We start from the raw sequence: 19,133 nt of genomic DNA on the forward strand, positions 1-19,133 counted from the left end.
CATGATGAAACTGTTTGAGGTCCTGAGCTAGGACCTGTCTAAAAATATGGGGACTATCTCGGCCAAGTGCGTTGTTCAGAATGTCTTGTGTATGGGTCCGTCCAGGTGAATATGAAAAAATCTTGGGAGCAGGGGTCTAGAGGGATAAAAAAATGGGACCTTGAGATCTAGGACTGAGAAGTGGGATGCTGAGGCAGGGATCTGCGATAAAAGGGTGTATGGATTTGGAACTAAGGGATGGATAGGGACAACGGCTATGTTGACCAGGCGAAGGTCTTGGACGAGGCGGAAAGATCCGTTGGTTTTTTAACAGCTAATATGGGGGTATTAAATGGGGAGTGAGTGGGTCTGAGGTAATTTTTGTTTAAGAGATCTTGAGTGATGGGTTGGAGGCCTATGAGGGCTGAAGTGGTTAGGGGGTATTGGGCCTGACAGATATACTGAGAGGGGTCACGTAATTTGATAGAGGCAGGGGGACATAGGGCCACGGAGGGGCTTGTAATGTCCCAAACTTTGGGATTTACAGGGTGTATGAGGGCGGAACTGGAGCTTTCATTGGGTACAGGGGGGTCGTCGGCTATGAGGGCCATCAGAAAGGGAGTACTGGGGGCTGTGGGAGTGGATATAGTTATGGAAATGTGGAGGAGAGAAAGGATGTCCCGTCCTAGTAAAGGGATGGGACACTGGGGCATAACCAGGAACGAGTGGGAGAAAGGTATGGGATTGTCTAGGATTGTGCATAAAAGGGGAGGGGGTTTAATGGGAAAATCTGTTTACCTCCTACCCCGACTATAGGAGTAATGGCTGGCGTGGTAGGGCCCCAGTATTCTCACAAGACTGAGAAGGTGGCTCCTGTATCTAGGAGGAAGGAGATGGGGCGACCGTCTACTGTTAAAGTAACCCTGGGCTCCTGTTTGGTGATGGAAATGGTCGGGCAAGAAGCTCCCGGGCCCCATCAATCTTCTTCTGCCAGCCCCAGTACGGCGGGCTTAGGATGGGGGTTGTTCGTCCAGCCTCCCCTTCGGGTGGTTGGGCAATCAGACCCCCAGTGGCCCTTTTTGTGGCATCTGGGGCATGGGGTGGTAGGAGATCTGGGGGAGGGGCACACCCTTGACCAATGTCCCTCTTTTCCGCACTTGAAACAAGCTCCTTGGTGGGGGGGCTTGTTTGTAGAGGGGCGCCCAGGTTGTGGTTTTATCAGCTGGGCCAACATTTGGAAATTGGCCTGATCAGCCTTTTGTTTACGGCGTTCTTTCTCCTCCTCCCAGTTATGGAAGACTTTAAAGGCCACTGTTAGGATCTCAGTCTGTTGGGTAGTGGGGCCCTGTTCTAACTTTTTGAGTTTAGCTTTAATGTCGTGGTAGCTTTGACCTAGGAAGTATGTCATAAGGACATGTCTTCCATCAGGCTTTTCTGGGTCCAGGCTGGTATACTGCAATAGGGCCTGAGTGAGTCTGTCTAAGAACTCAAGGGGTTTTGTCTCTCTTTTGAATTATGTCTTGGAACTTTTGAAAATTGCCTACTTTACGAGCTGCCTTTTTCAGACCTGCTATTAAGCAGGAGGCAAAAATATCTCGAGAGCGGAGACCTACGGCGGTGTTATAATCCCAGTGTGGGTCTTGTTCAGGGACAGCAGTGGGGCCAGGGGGATAGGTGGGGTCAGTCCTGTGGGTTTCGGTAGCGTGCGTTTGGGCGAAGTCCCAAACTCATCCACGCTCTTCACGGAGGAGAGTATTGGCCAGGAGCATGAAAATGTCATGATGCGTGAGGCTGTATGACTGGAGGGTCCATTGAAACTCCCTGATGTATGTCGTGGGATCAGTGGAAAAGGAACCTAGGCATTTCTCTAGTTGGGCTAAATCTCCTAAGGAGAAAGGGACGTGAACGCGCATGATGCCTTCGGATCCTGCTACCTCCTGGAGGGGGGCGATAATTTTGGGAGGCCCTAAGGACCAAGTCTGAGGGGGACTGAAGGGTTCTGGCTCAGTCTGTGGGGGAGTGACGCGGTCTAGCCGCGCCTAGTCGAGCAGGTCCTGAAGTGCGGAAGGGGGGCAAAGAAAATAAAGAAAGATAGAATCGGACCCATGTGTTGCCAGCCAGCAGCCCAGCTGCTTGCCTCTGCCTCTCTAGTTGGGCTTGAACTCATGACTCTGAGGTTAAGAGTCCCATGCTCTACTAAATGAGCTACGGCAGGGCTCCAGTTAATTGCTTATGGAATGCGTAAACAGAATGTTCTTTGTTCTCCATTCCTGCCACATTGACAAGTGTGGGAAGGGCATAGCTAGAAGCAGGGGCGGTGTTTCTACACATCTTCAAGGTCTCCCTATTTTCAGAGTGAGGAGTCTTGGCTCATCTTCGAGGACAAGATATGTTTTTGTGGACAGATAACTTTCAAGGACTGCATCGGTTGTTCTCTAGCTTGTGCTTTCCCATGCTGCCTTCAGACATGGGGGAAGGTGCTTTCCCATTCTCCCTACAAACATGTGAGAAGACAAAGGCGGTCCCTAACAGGGGAGAAACAGGTGATGAGGGCAAAGTCGGAGGAGGCCCCTGGGACCTAGTTAAAGGGGGGGGCTGAAAGGCTCAGGCTTAATCTGCAGGGGACAAAGGCGGAGGAGGTGAGATGGGGGAGGAGATGGTAGGGGAGGAAGGGAGAAGGGCTGTTGTAGGAGAAGAAGGGGAAGGGAGTGAACGGGAGGCTTCTGCGGGGGTGGCGGCTTGCAGGCTAGGAGAACTTGGGAGGGGGCGGGGGGAGGAGGAGGCGGAAAGCTTCCATATAGGGAATCTCCTTCCATTTTTTCAGGTGCTGGCAGTAGTTAAAAAGATCGCAAGTGATGTTAGGATCAAGAGTTCCCCCTGCAGGCCATTGGTTGTTATTGTCTAGGGGGTATGTCGGCCAATCTTGGGAGCAATATTTACGGAGAACTTTTGGTTTTATATCAGGCGTCAGGGAGAGGGTAGCCAGATGCTTAAGCAGGCATTCAAGAGGTGAACTTTCAGGGAGGGATGAGGAGGCTCCCATGGCTAAAGGACAGAGAAGGAGACAAACAGGGGAAGACGAACAGAGATCCTCGGACTGGAAGCAGACCACAAGGAGACAAAGGGCATCCCCGATGATCCTTGGTGGTCTGTGGAAACTCGTATACGAGTTGGAATTTCTTAGGAAGTGTGGGTCGTCACCCAGACTTCCCTAAGAAGGCAGTTTGCTGGAGTCACGAGGTACCTGGCGCTAGGAATTTTCAGCAGACAGAACAGATTTCGGCGGACGGAACAGAAGGAGGAGGGGGGGAAAAGGGAGCGTTCTCATCTGCAAAGGAGTCACCTCATTTATGGCTGTTGGAGGGGCCTGAGGGTCTGCCGCAGCCGTGAAGGCCTGAGGCGGGGATTTATGACTGTCGGAGGAGGGGCCTGAGGGTCCACCGCAGCCGTAAAGGCTTGAGGCGGGGATTTATGGCTGCTGGAGGAGGGGCCTGAGGGTCCACGGCAGCTGTGAAGGCCTGAGGCGGGGAGAGTTCCCTCCTCATCCCCGAGTGTCAGGGCCTTGCCGGACGATCACGGTCAATGGCACTGCGATAGCTCGGGGAAGAGTGGTCCACTCCAGGGGGAAAACTTACCTAAAGGCCAGAGAGGAGTAGTGAGTGTGATGAGCCAGCGACGGAAAAAGAGGACGAGGGCAAGCTGTTGCTGGTGTCACGGGAAAGACGGGGCCCAGTTGGGGTGTCCCGTCTCCCGGGTTTCGGCACCAATGAAAGGAAAGGAGCGACACATAGCAGCAATTCACCGGAGAGTTCCGCTTTATTAGGGAAAGGTGCTGGGTTATATAGGAAGGGGCATGAATTGATTGAGGTGTCACTTCTATGGGGCTGGTGGCTGTTGGCTAGGTGCTGGGATTGGGAGGGGGGCGAGAGGTGATTGGGCGTCAGGTGGCGCCGGCGGGAACCGAGGACCCCCGAAGAGAAGCCGGAAGTTTGCCATCTTACTGGTGGGGGCCCTTCACATTATAGCATGCTACTTTTGTATAAGAAAGAGAAAGATGTCACATTGGCATTTGCTTTTATTTGCATATAGAAACCCTAGAGAAACCAAAGGGAAACATTCCTTAGGAGTGGGTTGTGCAAATTTTATTCATAGGACACAAAGTGGGAAAACTCTCAAGTATAGCTTAAGTGTCTAAAGCGAGGAGAGTCTGTTGATCTGTACTGAAGCACTGTTTATAGTAGCAAGAGATTGGAAACAACACAGGTATCAGTAGGAACTGGATATACAACAATAAAATACTAAGCAATCATAAGTAATGAAAAGACTTTCTTGAGTACTGATGGGGAATGAACTTAAAATTCTGGAGCTCTTTAGGGCAAATAAGATGCACACCAGTTGTGTCTAGTATACTAGCTATTGTGCAAAAGGTAGGGAGTAACAGATGTATTTGTTCATACAATCATAAAATCTCTAGGGATAAAGTAAATAACATTTGTTGGCTATAGTGAGGGAAGCCAGATGAAGTGGGAGAGATGTGGCCAGAGGTAAAAGGGACTATTCTGACATTAAATTTGAAACAGTATACAATGAATATGACACATACCAATGGTAAGAATTACTTAAACAATGCTTCACTCAAAAAAACAAAAACAAAACAAAAAAACTGAAGTGTATAAAGACAAGTTCATTTTACTCTGCCAGTTTTTTTTCCTCCAACTCAAAGGTTGCAGATCAACTGAAGTAGAAATTTCTGCTTGTGGGGCCAGAAAATCTGTACTTTTAAACAGTGATTCTAATTCAGAGCCAAGGTATAGGACCCTGATAGGAATGGTTACTAAGTGCAAAGCATTGTTCTAGGCAAACCAAGCTGATACAATAAAAACATTCCCTGCCCTGAACGGCACTAAGCAAATAATCAAGATAGACTGATCTGTAAATAGAACAGTAATTTGGTCACATGATACTGCAGAGGAAATAATTTAGAGTAAACATCATTTTTGCTAACTCCCAGTGAAAACAGCAGGTGAAAGGTTGAAAGGGAAAAACAAAGGATAACGCTGACAACATCTACACAGATTGGTATTATCACTAAGAATTGAACAAGCTACCATCAGGTGCCCACCTGCTGTGAAGCAATATACATTTATGTATGTGCGTCTATGTACATATGCATATGTAAGTTCATATTAATCACCCTGTAATATGCATGACATACAGAATAAGGTAGTAAGATGGCTATATGTATATGCATCTGCTTTATTATTCTTGACATATTCTTGCTTTGAAAAACTTCATCTAATCAAACCTCTAAAGCTACCAATTTACAGAAGAAAATAGAAAACAGAACATACTAAAGGATGACACAAAACACCATCAGCCAAGCTAGTAGGTGGGAAATTCTACAGAACAAATGAGTTTAACAAACACATGGGTTTTATTTTTTTAAAGAGAAGAGGCTACTGTTACAGAGAGCATATGCAATGCTCAAGCTTTGTTTAGAATTACCTAACTTTAAAAAGATACCTGACAAAATATAATGCATATTAATGTGCTTTAAAATACTTCAAAAACATTAGGGGATGGTAAAATGGGAATTATTGAAGCTGGGTAATCAATTCATAGGGGTTCATTAACGTTTTCTGTGTGTGACAGCTTAAGAATCAAATTACATTAAAATTAAAAAATGAGTATCAATTATATAGTGATATTTCATAAAGAGAATAATACAATATAGATTGACATCCTCCTCTGATTCTATTCATATACAACACTATTTCAGAAAGAGAGATTTTTAAAAAGCTGAAGTGGTTAGGTCCAAACTTAATTATTTTATGGCAACATACGTATCAGCCAACTTATGGAATTTTGGAGATCCAGTGCACCTAAATTGGGGTTTGTCAGTGAGGGCTCTACCGACACTTCAAGCCAGATAATTATCTGTTGTGGAGTTATGTCCTGTCCATTGTAGGACATTTAGCAGCATGCCTGGCCTCTACCCATTAGATGCCTGTAACACATTCCCCTCTGCAAGTTGTGACAACTAGAAACATGTCAGATATTGCCAAATGTCCCCTGATAAAACACTGATCTAAACTGATGATTTCTTAGAATAGTGAGCTTACTATAAAAAGCAGAAGAAACTTAGTAGGATATTCCTCAAAATCTGTCAGAACAACTTGAGTAAAGTAGCATTAGACTAACCAGTATCAAACAAAATATTTTTTCCATCTTAATACAAATACTCAAATATCTGAACAGAGATTCAACTTTTTAAATGTAATCATAAACATTTCCTTAGTTTTGTTAAAACTCAAGCCTCCCTCCTAAGATGAGGAACAAGACAAGGATGACAACTTTTTCCATTTCTATTCAAAACTGTAGCTGAAGTTCTAGACAGATTAACTAGGTAAGAAAAAGTAATAAAAGACTTCCAAACTGGAAAGGAAGAAGTAAAATTACATTTTCAGATAATATGATTTTATATGTAGAAAACCCTAAAGAATCTCAAAAAAGCTGTCAAAACTAACAAACAAATACAGTAAAAATTGCAGAATATATGAACAACTCACAAAATCAGTTGTTTCTCTAAACACTAGCAATGAACAACCCAAATTAAGAACACAATTCCACTTACAAGAGCATCAAAATGGAGTGAAATACTTTGGAATAAATTTAACCAAGGAGATATAAGACGTATACACCAAAAACTACAAAATAGTGATGACAGAAATTAAAGAAATCCGAAATAAGTGGGAAGATCTGTGTTCATGGATTTTAAGAGTTAATATTGTTAAGCTGGAAATGCCCCCCCCCTCAAAGCAATCTATAGATTCAATGCAATTACTATCAATATTCCAATGGCTGTTTTTTTTTTCAGAAAAGGAAAAGCTGATCCTAAAATTCACATGGAAATACAAGGAATCCAGTCAAAACATTCTTGAAAAAAAAAAAGGATATAAGGAACTCATACTTCCTAATTTCAAACCTTATTACAAAGTATAGTAATAAAAAAATGTGGTACTAGCATAAAGACAGGTACACAGATCAGTAGAATATAATGGGGAATCCAAAGATAAACCCCGTATCTATGGCCATTTAAGTTTGAACAAGGGTGCTAAGATGGGGCAAAGGGAAAGAACAGTTTCTTCAACAACTAGTGGTAAGACAAATGGATATTTACACGTAAAAAAAATGAAACTGGAGCCTTACCTTATGACATTCAAAACAGATCAAAGACTTAAATGGAAAAACTAAAACTATAAAACTCTAGTCAATAGGGAAATGCAAATCAAAACCACAATGAGATGATACTTCACATCTACAAAGATGGCTATAATAAAAAAAAAGGAAAATAGAAAGTGTTGTAGAAGTCGAGAAATCTGAACTCTCATACATTACTTTTGGGAATATGAAATGGTACGACTATTGTGGTAAACAGCATGGTGGCTCCTCAAAAGTTAAAAATAGAATTATCATATGACCTATCAATTTCACCCAAAAGAATTAAAAGGAGGTATTCAACAAAAACGTGAAGGAATGTTTACAGCAGCACTATTAAAAAAGAGCAAAACTGTAAAAAAGTAAACAACCCAAACAAACAACCCAAGCAATTCACCTGGTGAATGGATAAACAAAATGTGGTATATCCATACACTGGAATATTGCTTAGCAATAAAAAAAGAATGAAGCACTGACTCCATCAGGCTACAACATAAACCTTGAAAACATTATGTTAAGTAAAAGAAGACAGACACAAAAAATTCCACATATTCTATGACTCTTCCAGAATATGCAAACCCTTAGAGGCAGAAAGCAGGTAAGCAGTAGCCAAGAACTGAAAGCAAGGGGAAATGGGGAGTAATTGCTTAGTAGGCATGAGGTTTCCCTGTAGAGTGATAAAAATATTATGGAACTTGATAGTGAAGATGGTTGCACAACACTGTGAATGTATTAGTGTCACTCAACTGCACACTTTAAAATACTTAAGAGTGAAGTTTATATTCTGTGAATTTTACCTCAGTAAGAAAAAGAAAATGATGAGGTTGGTAGCTAATTACTATCAAGTTTGGTAGTGTGAATCTGGGACATACAAAATCATCCCTAAAAAGATACTGAATCCAACATTGGAAATGTAATCTACTCCCTTAAAAACAGTTCAGATTACAGGCATACTTTGTTTTACCATGCTTGGCAGATATTGTGCTTTTTACAAATTAAAGGTTTGTGGTGATCCTGCTTCAAAGCAAGTCTACTGGTGCCATTTTTCCAATAGCATTTGCTCACTTTGTGTCTCTGTGTCACATTTGCGTAATTCTCCCAATATTTAAGCTTATTGATAATTATTATATTTGTTATGGTGATCTGTGATCTTTGATGTTACTTACTAGTGTGATTGTTTTAGGACCCCACAAACTAAACCCATGTTAAGATGGAGAACTTGATAAATGTTGTGTGCGTTCTGACTACCTCACTAACCAGTATTCTCCCTTTTCTCCATCTCATGTCTATTCCCTGAGATACAACAATACTGAAATTAGGCCAATTAATTACCCTTCAATGCCTTGTAAGTGTTCAAGTGAAAAGTAGAGTTACACATCTGTCACTTTAAATCAAAAGCTAGACATGATTAAGTTTAGTGAAGAAGTTACTCAAAAGCTGAGACAGGCTGAAAGTTAGGCCTCTTGTGCCAAAATCAGCCAAGCTGTGAATGCAAAGGAAAAGTTCTTGAAGGACATTAAAGTGCTACTCAAATAAGCACACAAATGACAGGAAACCAAAACAACTTTATTGCATATCTGGAAGTTTTCATGGTCTGAATAGAAGATCAAACAAGCCACAACATTCTCTTAAACCAAAGCCTAATCAAGAGCAAGGGCCTAATTCTCTTCAATTCTGTGAAGGCTGAGGGAAGGGAAGAAGCTGCAGAAGAAAAGTTTAAAGTTGGCAGAGGCTGGTTCATGAGGTTTAAGGAAAGGAGCTGTGTCCATAACTGAAAAGTGCAGGTGAAGCAGCAACTGCTGACATACCAAAGATGCAGCAAAGTTATCCAGAAGATCTAGCTAAGATAATTCATCAAGGTGGCTATACTCAACAACAGGTTTATATTGCTTTCTATTGGAAGAAGATGCCATCTAGGACTTTCATAGCTAAAGAGGACAAGTCAATGCTTGGCTAAAAGGACAGCTGACTTTCTTGTTAGGGGCTAATAATGCATGTGGGGACTTTAAATTGAAGCCAGTGCTCATTGCCCACTCTGAAAATCCTAGGGCCCTTAAGAATTATGGTAAATCTACTTTGCCTGTGCTCTATAAATGGAACAACAAAGCCTATGTGACAGCACATCTGTTTACAACATGGTTTACTAAGTATTTTAAGCCACACTACACAGAAAAAAAGATTCCTTTCACAATATTCCTGGGTGTTGACGATGCAGCTGGTCACCCAAAAGCTCTGATGGAGATGCATAAGATTCATGTTGTTTTCATGCCTAACACAATATCCATCCTGCAGTCCATGGACTGAGAAGTCATTTTTTTTTTTTTTTGAGAGGGCATCTCTCATATTTATTGATCAAATGGTTGTTAACAACAATAAAATTCAGTATAGGGGGGTCAATGCTCAATGTACAATCATTAATCCATCTCAAGCCTAATTCTCGTCAGTCTCCAATCTTCTGAAGCATAACGAACAAGTTCTTACATGGTGAACGAATTCTTACAGAGTGAATAAATTCTTACATGGTGAACAGTACAAGGGCATTCATCACAGAAACTTTCGGTTTTGATCATGCAATATGACCTATAAACCATCAGGTCAAATATGAATATTCATTTGATTTTTGTACTTGATTTATATGTTGATCCCACATTTCTCCTATTATTATTATTATTTTTATTTTTAATAAAATGCTGAAGTGGTAGGTAGATGCAAGATAAAGGTAGAAAACATAGTTTAGTGCTGTAAGAAGGCAAATGTAGATGATCAGATGATCAGGTGTGTGCCTATGGACTAAGTATTAATCCAGGCTAGACAAGGGCAGCAAGACATCCACGGATGCAGAAGATTGACTGAGAAGTCATTTTGACTTTCAAGTCTTATTATTGAAGAAATAGATTTAGTAAGGCTACAGCTACCACAGATTGTGATTCCCCTGACGGATCTGGGCAAAGTATATAGGAAACCTTTTGGAAAGGACTTACCATTCTATTCTAGATGACATTAACAACATGTGTGATTCATGGCCAGAGGTCAAAACATCAACATTAACAAGAGTTTGGAATCAAGTGATTCCAAATCACATGGAAAACTTTTTTAAGAGGTTCAAGTCATCCAAAGAAGTAACTACAGGTGTGGTGGAAATAGCACGAGAACTAGAATTAGAAGTAGAGCCTGCACATGTGAACTGAAATGCAGTGATCTCATGATGAAATTTCACAGATGTAGACTCCAACTTTGAACGTTCTAGTATGGGTGAAATACTATCAAACATCAACACATGCTAAGAGAAATCATTCATGAAAGGAAGAAGCAATTGGCATGGCAAACTTTATTGTTGTCTTATTTTAAGAAATGGCCAGAGGCTTCTGGAAGGAATGAAGAATAAGAAGTTCCTGTGATTACCTCCTTTCACAATACACCTAGGCAGCAACTACATGGAATGCAACTTACTCTGAAAATTGCATAAACACTGACAGATCTTCCACAGCTAACAATACAGAGAAGGCCACAATGAGAGGGGCAGAGACAGTCAAGATCCATACACTTTCCTTCCCTCCACCCACAAAGTGGGAGGGAGTGAGGCACAGAGGAATGAGGGAACCATACTAGGTACCCCCAGACCTAAGTCCCTGCAATAGGAAGACAAGCCCCCATAACCTATGGATTTAAAAACCAGTGGGGCTTAACCCCAGAAACTTTGAAAATCAGTGGGGCTTAAAGTCTGGGAGTTCTGGAGGGCTGTAGGAAGATGAGACTCTGCTTGGAGAGCTGGCATGCTGTCCTAATCTATCTGAGACCCAGCAAAGAAGCAGCAGTTTGAAATCTGCTTTTATACATAAAGGAGATTTACTGACTAACTTTGGGACATGTGCCAAAGGGACAGGGTTCTGCAGGAGCAGCCTCCCAGAAAGGAAGTGCTGGTGTTGCTATTTTTGTTGCCTCCTTTCAGCCTACTGGCCAGAGGTTTGCTGGAGCCAGTTGTGACACTTACCATCTACCCTACCAGCATCACTCGCCCTGCCCCAGCATTGCCCTGAAGAACCCATACCAGTCACCCTGGCAGGTACCCCTAATAGAGCAACTCCTCCACGGAGAGTGGAGGGTGGCCCACCCACCAGGATGCCCACAGTGCCATCTTATCTTATGCAGCCATGTGGGCAGTGAGCCCCCAACACCAGTGCACCCACAGCAGTCATGGCCAGTCACTGCTGACAGCTGGGTTGAGGGCCCGGTCCAAGGGCATACCTGCATGGGCTGCAGCTGGGCCTCTCAGCCAGCCACACCAGATGCAAGCCTTGCAAACTTGTGTACCCACAGATGTCCCACTCAGTAACTGCTGACAGTCTGGCTGAGAGTCCTCCCAGCCCTCCAACTCACTCACTGTAGTGTGGCCCAGCTACAACAGGAGGGTACAAGCAGCCCACACAGAGGACACCCCCAGAGCAGGTGCTTCTGGTGACCAGGGGATACTGTGTTACTGGGCACGACAGGATACCTACTACATAAGGCCACAGCTTTTAAACCAGGAGATAGACCTGACCTAGTTAATACACAGAAACAAACAAAGAGTCAGAAAAATGAGGCAGAATACTTTCTAAGCACAATAACAAGACAAAATGCCAGAAAAAAAGCTAAGTGAAAAGGAGATAAGCAATCTACCTGATAAAGAGGTCAAAGTAATTGTCATAAAGCTACTCACTGGACTGGAGAGAAGAGTGGATGCAATAAGTGAAATGAAAAATACCCTAAATGGAATCAACAACAGATTAGAGGATACAGAAGACCAAAATCAATGATCTGGAAGACAGGGCAGTAGCAGAAAGCAACAAAGCTGAACAGTATGAAGAAAAGAGAATGAAAAGAAATGAGAATAGTTTAAGAGATCTCTGCTACAATTTCAAGGGTAGTAACATCCAGGTACAGGCAGCACAGAGAGCTCCAAACAAGATGAAACCAAGGAATTCTACATCAAGACACATTATAATTAAAATGCAGATCAAAGATAACAAGAGAATTTTAAAAGCAGCAAGGGAAGGCAGGTTCTTACAAAGGAAATCCCATAATGCTATCAGCTGATATTTCAGCATAAACTTTGCAGGCCAGAAGGGAATGGCTGAAATAGTCAAAGTGCTGAAAGGAAAAAAACCTACAACCAGGACTACTCTATCTGACAAGGTTATGATTCAAAACTGAAGGAGAGATAAAAAAAGTTTCTCAAACAAAGTCAAAAGAGTTCATCATAGGAAACCAGCTTCATAAGAAATGTTAAAGAGACGTCTTTAAATAGAAAAGAAAAGGACATAACTAGAAGTAGGAAAATTATGAAAGGAAAATAAATTGACTAGTCAATGTAAATATTCAATAAAGCTACTATTAAGTTCAAAACATGAAAGTAAAATCAATCCTATACATAAAAATTAGCTAAGGAAAACATAAAACAAGAAAATGTACAATATCATCATATACATAAAATATGGAGGGGGTAATAACAAAATAGGGCTTTCAGAATGTGTTCAAACTTACACGACATCAACCTAATAGACTGTTGTATGTATAGGATGCTATATATAAGCTTCATTGTAACCACAAACCACAAATGCCTAACAGATACACAGGAAAACAAAGAAAGGAATCCAAGCATGATACTAAAAAGGTTCTGATTTTCAGAAGGGAAGAGAGCAGGAGAAAAGAACAGAGAACTACAAAAAGAACTAGAAAACAACAAAATGGTTGTTTTGTAAAACAAAATTGTATGTACAATAAGTACATACCTATCCATAATTATTTTAAATATAATTGATTAAATGCTTCAGTCAAAAGATATAGGGTTACTGTGTGGACAGAAAAATAAAGACCCACCTATATGCTGCCTACAAGAGACACAATTTAGACCTAAAAATATATACAGACTTAAACTGAAGGGATGGAAAAAGATATTTCCCAGAAATGGAACTGAAAAACAATAACAAAAAACAACAAATATCCTGGGACAGCAATACTTAGACAAAACAGACTTCAAAACAAAGACTAACAAGACAAACAAGGGCACTACATAATGATAAGGGATCAAACCATCAGGAAGATGTAACAATTGTAAATATCTTCATTTACAAAATAAAACAATGCCAACAAATCAGACAACCTAGAAGAAATGGATAAATTCCTAGAAACTACAATCTTCTAAGAATGAATGAGGAATAAATAGAAAATCTGAACAGACCTATTACTAGTTAATGAATTTGTACTAGTAATAGAAAAAATCTTCAAAGTCTGGAAGCAGATGGCTTCACAGATGAATTCTAGAAGATATTTAAAGAAAAATTAATATCTATTCCTTTCACACTATTCCAAAAAATTAGAATGAATTTGGAAGCATTTCTTCCTCTATGAAGCCAGTATTACCCTGCTACCAAAGCTAGACACACTACAAAGTAAGTTACAGACAAATAACCCTGATAAACATAGATGCAAAAATCATCAACAAAACATTAGCAAACAAAACATTAAAAGGACATTCACCACAACCAAATGGGATTTATTCTAGGAAGCAAGGATAGTTCAACATCCACAAATCAACTGATGTAATACACCACATTGACAAAAGGAAAGATCATCTCAGTAAGTGCAGAAAAATTCTACATTCATTCATGATAAAAACTCTGAACATAGTGTGTATAGAGGTATACCTCAACATAATAAAGGCCATATATGACAAAACCACAGCTAGTATCATACTTGACGGTGAAAAAATGAAAGTTTTCCCTCTAAGATCAGGAATAAGACAAGGATGCCCCACTCTCACCACTTTCATTCAACACAGTCCTGGAAGTCCTAGTTACAGCAATCAGGCAAGAGAAAAAAAAAGGCATCCAAACTGGTAAGGAAGAAGTAAAATTGTCACTATTTGCAGATGACATGATGCTATATATAGAAAACCCTAGAGAGTCCACCAAAAACTATTAGATTAAATGAATTCAGTAAAGTAGCAATATACAAAATCAATATGCAGAAATCTGTTGTGTATCTACATATTAATAACAAACAAGCAGAGAAAATTAAGAAAAATTTACAATTTCATCAAAAAGAATAAAATACCTAGAAATAACTTTAACCAAGGTGGTAAAAGATCTGTACCCTGGAAAGCATAAGAAATTGAAGACGATAGGGAGAAAAGATGTCAGCATGAGAAATCCCTCCCAAAACCACATATATTTTGAAAATACAGCAAATACAACTATTCCTACAAGAGTGACTAGAAGTAACAGTACACCAGCCAGTCTACATCCAGGACAAGTGAACATCTCACGTTAAAGGGTAAACTAAAAAAGCCGTGACCTGCAGGACCTGAGCAGCCCCACCCCCACCCCAACTCACCTGTGGGAGAAAGAGAATCAGACAGGGGAGGGAGTTGAGCACAGGACTGCGAAATACCCAACCCTAGAAATCTACCCTGGGAGCACAGACTCACATTGCATGATGTTCTGGACATTGGAGGGGCAGAAAGCCAAAGTCAGAAACTAAGACTGCGAACAGGTTCCCACAACCAGCTCTCCTGGGACAAAAGAAAAGCAGATGCTTTAAAAGACTTCTCAACAGTCAGAAGGCTGCTAAAGGGGCAAGGGTTTAGGAGAAGGAACAGGTGGACAAAATGATCCTGGCACGCTCAGCTCAGCAGGTTGGGAACCTTCAGGAGCTTCAGGTGTCCTATCCCCCAGGTTAGCAATGCAGCCCTGAGGCCCCTCACCACAATAAGCAAGCCTGCTGTTCCTTCCTCCCTGCCAGCACCTGCGCACAAACCCGCTGTCCCTGCTATTGCTGTGGGCCAGCGAGAGGGCAGCCCCTGGAAAGTATAAGAAATTGAAGTATAAGAAAGTTGCCTACAGCAACTACACAGTGACAGGCTTCTCCTTGCACGTGGTTAACCAGCACAGACAGCGAAGACAGGCATGGTGACTGAGAAGCACAAAATAGCTTTGCCCTTCCTGCAAACACCCGTGCCACATGTCAGCCACCCCCGCCATCACCTAGCACAGCAGGAGGGCAGCCCCACCAATGGCATCTTAGGGAATTAACCCTGAAGCCACTCCCTGTGTGTGGTTAACTGGCACAGACCGTGGAGACAGACTTTGTCCTCCCACCTAACAGCCATGCCACTCGCCAGCAACCACTCCCATTGCTCAAGGACTATGAAAAGGCAGAAGAACCTTGTTCAACCCAAAATCCCTCAAACACCAGAAAGAGGGCTAGGTGGGACTGAAATCACCAATCTTCCTGAAAAAAAATTCAAAATGACTCATAAGCATGCTAATGGAGCTACAAAAAAATACTCAAGAGCTAAGAGACAAATGCAGGAGAAAGATAACTGAAATGAAACAAACAATGGAGGGATTTAAAAGCAGATTAGATGAGGTAGACGAGACAATAAATGGAATAGAAATTAGACAACAGGAATACAGAGAACCTGAGGCAGAGAAAGGAAAAAAGGATCTCTAGGAATGAAAGAATATTAAGAGACCTGTGTGACCAATCCAAACGAACAATATTCACATTATAGGGGTATCAGAAGAAGAAGAGAAAAAGAGAAAGCGTCTTTGAAGAAATAACTGCTGAAAACTCTACCAATCTGGGGAAGGAAACAGTCTCTCAGGCCATGGAAGCCCACAGATATTCCAACACAAGGGACCCAAGGAGGACAACACCTAGACATATAATAATTAAAATGGCAAAGATCAAAGACAAGGACAGAGTATTGCAAGCAGCCAGAGAGAGAAAAAAGATCACCTACAAAGGAAAACCCATCAGGCTATCATCAGACTTCTCAGCAGAAACCTTACAGGCCAGAAGGGACTGGCATGATGTACTCAATGCAATGAAACAGAAGGGCCTCAAACGAAGAATACTCTACCCAGCAAGATTATCACTTAAATTTGAAGGAGGGATTAAACAATTTCCGGATAAGCAGAAGTTGAGGAAATTTACCTCCCACAAACCATCTCTACAGTGTATTTCAAAGGGACTGCTCCAGATGGAAGTGTACCTAAGGCTAAATAGCTGTCACCAGAGAAAATAAAACCACAGCAAAGGAAGTAGACCAACTAAATACTAACCAAATGCAAAATTAAATCAGCTACCCACAAAGTCAGTCAAGGGACAAAGAGTATAGAATACGACACCTAACATATAAAGACTGGAGGAGGAAAAAAAAGGAGAAAAAAGAATCATCAGATTCTGTTTATAATAGTGTAATAAGTGAGTTAAGGTAGACTGCTAGTGAGTAAAGAAGCTGCCCTTGAACCTTTGGTAACCACGAATCCAAAGCCTGCCTGCAATGGCAAAAAGTACACATCTATCGATAATCACCCTAAATGTAAATGGTCTAAAAGCAACAATCAAAAGACACAGTCTAATAGAATGGTTAAAAAAGCAAGACCCATCTATATGCTGCCTACAAGAGACTCACTTCAAACCCAAAGACATACACAGACTAAAAGTGAAGGGATGGAAGAAGGTATTTCATGCAAAAAATAGGGAGAAAAAAGCAGGTGTTGCTGCACCTGTATTAGACAAAACAGACTTCAAAACAAAGAAAGTAAGAAGAGACAAAGAAGGACATTACATAATAATGACAAAAGGGTCAGTCCAACAAGAGGATATAACCATTATAAATATCTATGGACCCAAAGCAGGAGCACCTACATATGTGAAACAAACACTAACAGAATTAAAGGGGGGAAATAGAATGCAATGCATTCATTTGAGGAGACTTCAACACACCAGTCACTACAATGAACAGATCAACCAGACAGAAAATAAGTAAGGAGACAGAGACACTGAACAACACATTAGAATGGATGGACCTAATAGACAACTATAGAACTCTACACCCAAAAGCAACAGGATCACATTCTTCTCAAGTGCACATGGAACATCTTCCATAATAGGTGACATACTAGGCCACAAAAGAGCCTCAGCAAATTCAAAAAGATTGAAATTCTACCAACCACCTTCTCAGATCACAAAGGTATGAGTCTAGAAATAAATTGTACAAAGAAAACAAACAGGCTCACAAACACACAGAGGCTTAACAACATGCTCCTAAATAATCAATGGATCAATGAGCAAATTGAAACAGATCAAGCAATATATGAAGAGAAATAAAAACTGCAGCTCAATGCCCCAAATTCTGCGGGACACAACAAAGGTAGATCTAAGAGGAAAGTATACAGCAATCCAGGCCTATTTAAAGAGGGAAGAATAATCCCAAATGAACAGTCTAAATTCACAATTACTGGAACTGGAAAAGAACAAGTGAGGCCCAATGTTAGTAGAAGGAGGGACATAATAAAGATCAGAGAAGAAATAAATGAAATTGAGAAGAATAAAACAGTAGGAAAATTAATGAAACCAAGACCTAGTTCGTTGGGAAAATAAACAAAATAGATAAATCCCTAGCCAGACTTATCAAGAAAAAAAAGAGAATCTACAAACATAAACAGAATCAGAAATGAGAAAGGAAAAATCACTAATGGACACCACAGAAATACAAAGAATTATTGTGAAAAATTACATGCTAAGAAAGCGGATAAACCTAGAAGAAATGGACAACTTTCTAGAAAAATACAACTTTCCAAGACTGACCCAGGAAGAAACAGAAAATCTGAACACACCAATTACCAGCAATGAAATCAAACTGGTAATCAAAAAAGTACCCAAGAACAAAACCTCTGGACCAAATGGCTTCACCAATGAATTCATCAAACATTTAGAGAAGACATAATACCCATTCTGCTTAAAGTTTTCCAAAAAATAGAAGAGGAGGGAATACTTCCAAATTCATTCTACGAAGCCAGCCATCAATCTAACACCAACATCAGACAATGACACCACAAAAAAAAGAAAACTACAGACCAATATTCCTGATGAACATAGATACAAAAATACTAACAAACCAAATTCAAAAATACATCAATAGGACCATACATCATCATAAGCGGGATTCATCCCAGGGATACGAGGATGGTACATCATTCAAAAATCCATCAACATCATCCATTGTACCAACAAAAAGGACAAAAACCACATGATCATCTCCATAGATGCTGAAAAAGCACTCGACAAAATTCAACATCCATTCACGATAAAAACTCTCAACAAAATGGGTATAGAGGGCAAGTTCCTCAACATAATAAAGGCTATATATGACAAACCCACAGCCAACATCATACTGAACAGCGAGAAAGCTTTTCACCTAAGATCGGGAATAAGACAGGGATGCCCACTCTCCCCACTGTTATTCAACATAATGCTGGAGGTCCTAGCCATGGCAATCAGACAAAACAAAGAAATAGAAGGCATCTAGACTGGTAAAGAAGTGAAACTGTCACTATTTGCACATTATATGTTATTGTACATAAAAAACCCGAAAGACTCCACTCCCAAACTACTAGAACTAATATCTGAATTCAGCAAAGTTGTAGGATACAAAATTAATACACAGAAAGTCTATAAACTAATGATGAACTAGCAGAAAAAGAATTCACAATTACAACAAAAAGAATAAAATACCTAGGAATAAACCTAACCAAAGAAGTGAAAGACCTATACCCTGAAAACTATAAGACACTCTTAAGAGAAATTAAAGAGGACACTAACAAATGGAAACGCATCCCATGCTCTTGGCTAGGAAGAATTAATATAGTCAAAATAGCCATCCTGCCCAAAGCAATATACAGATTTCATGCAACCCCTATCAAATTACCAACAACATTCTTCAACGAACTGGAACAAATAGTTCAAAAATTCATATGGAAACACCAAAGACCCTGAATAGCCAAAGCAATCCTGAGAAGGAAGAATAAACCAGGGGGGAATTATGCTCCCCGACTTCAAGCTCTACTACAAAGCCACAGTAATCAAGACAGTTTGGTACTGGCACA

General features: G+C 40.9%; 1 protein-coding gene across 3 annotated transcripts in view; it reads right to left on the reverse strand.

Moving 5' to 3' along the window:
* The window catches only part of ANKRD28 (ankyrin repeat domain 28), a 213,738-nt gene that overhangs the window by 168,845 nt on the left and 25,760 nt on the right, over positions 1–19,133 (reverse strand). The gene's annotated exons all lie outside the window — the stretch shown is intronic.

The sequence above is a fragment of the Manis javanica genome, chromosome 15 (genome assembly GCF_040802235.1).
Source record: "Manis javanica isolate MJ-LG chromosome 15, MJ_LKY, whole genome shotgun sequence".
In the NCBI taxonomy this organism is placed as follows: Eukaryota; Metazoa; Chordata; class Mammalia; order Pholidota; family Manidae; genus Manis; species Manis javanica.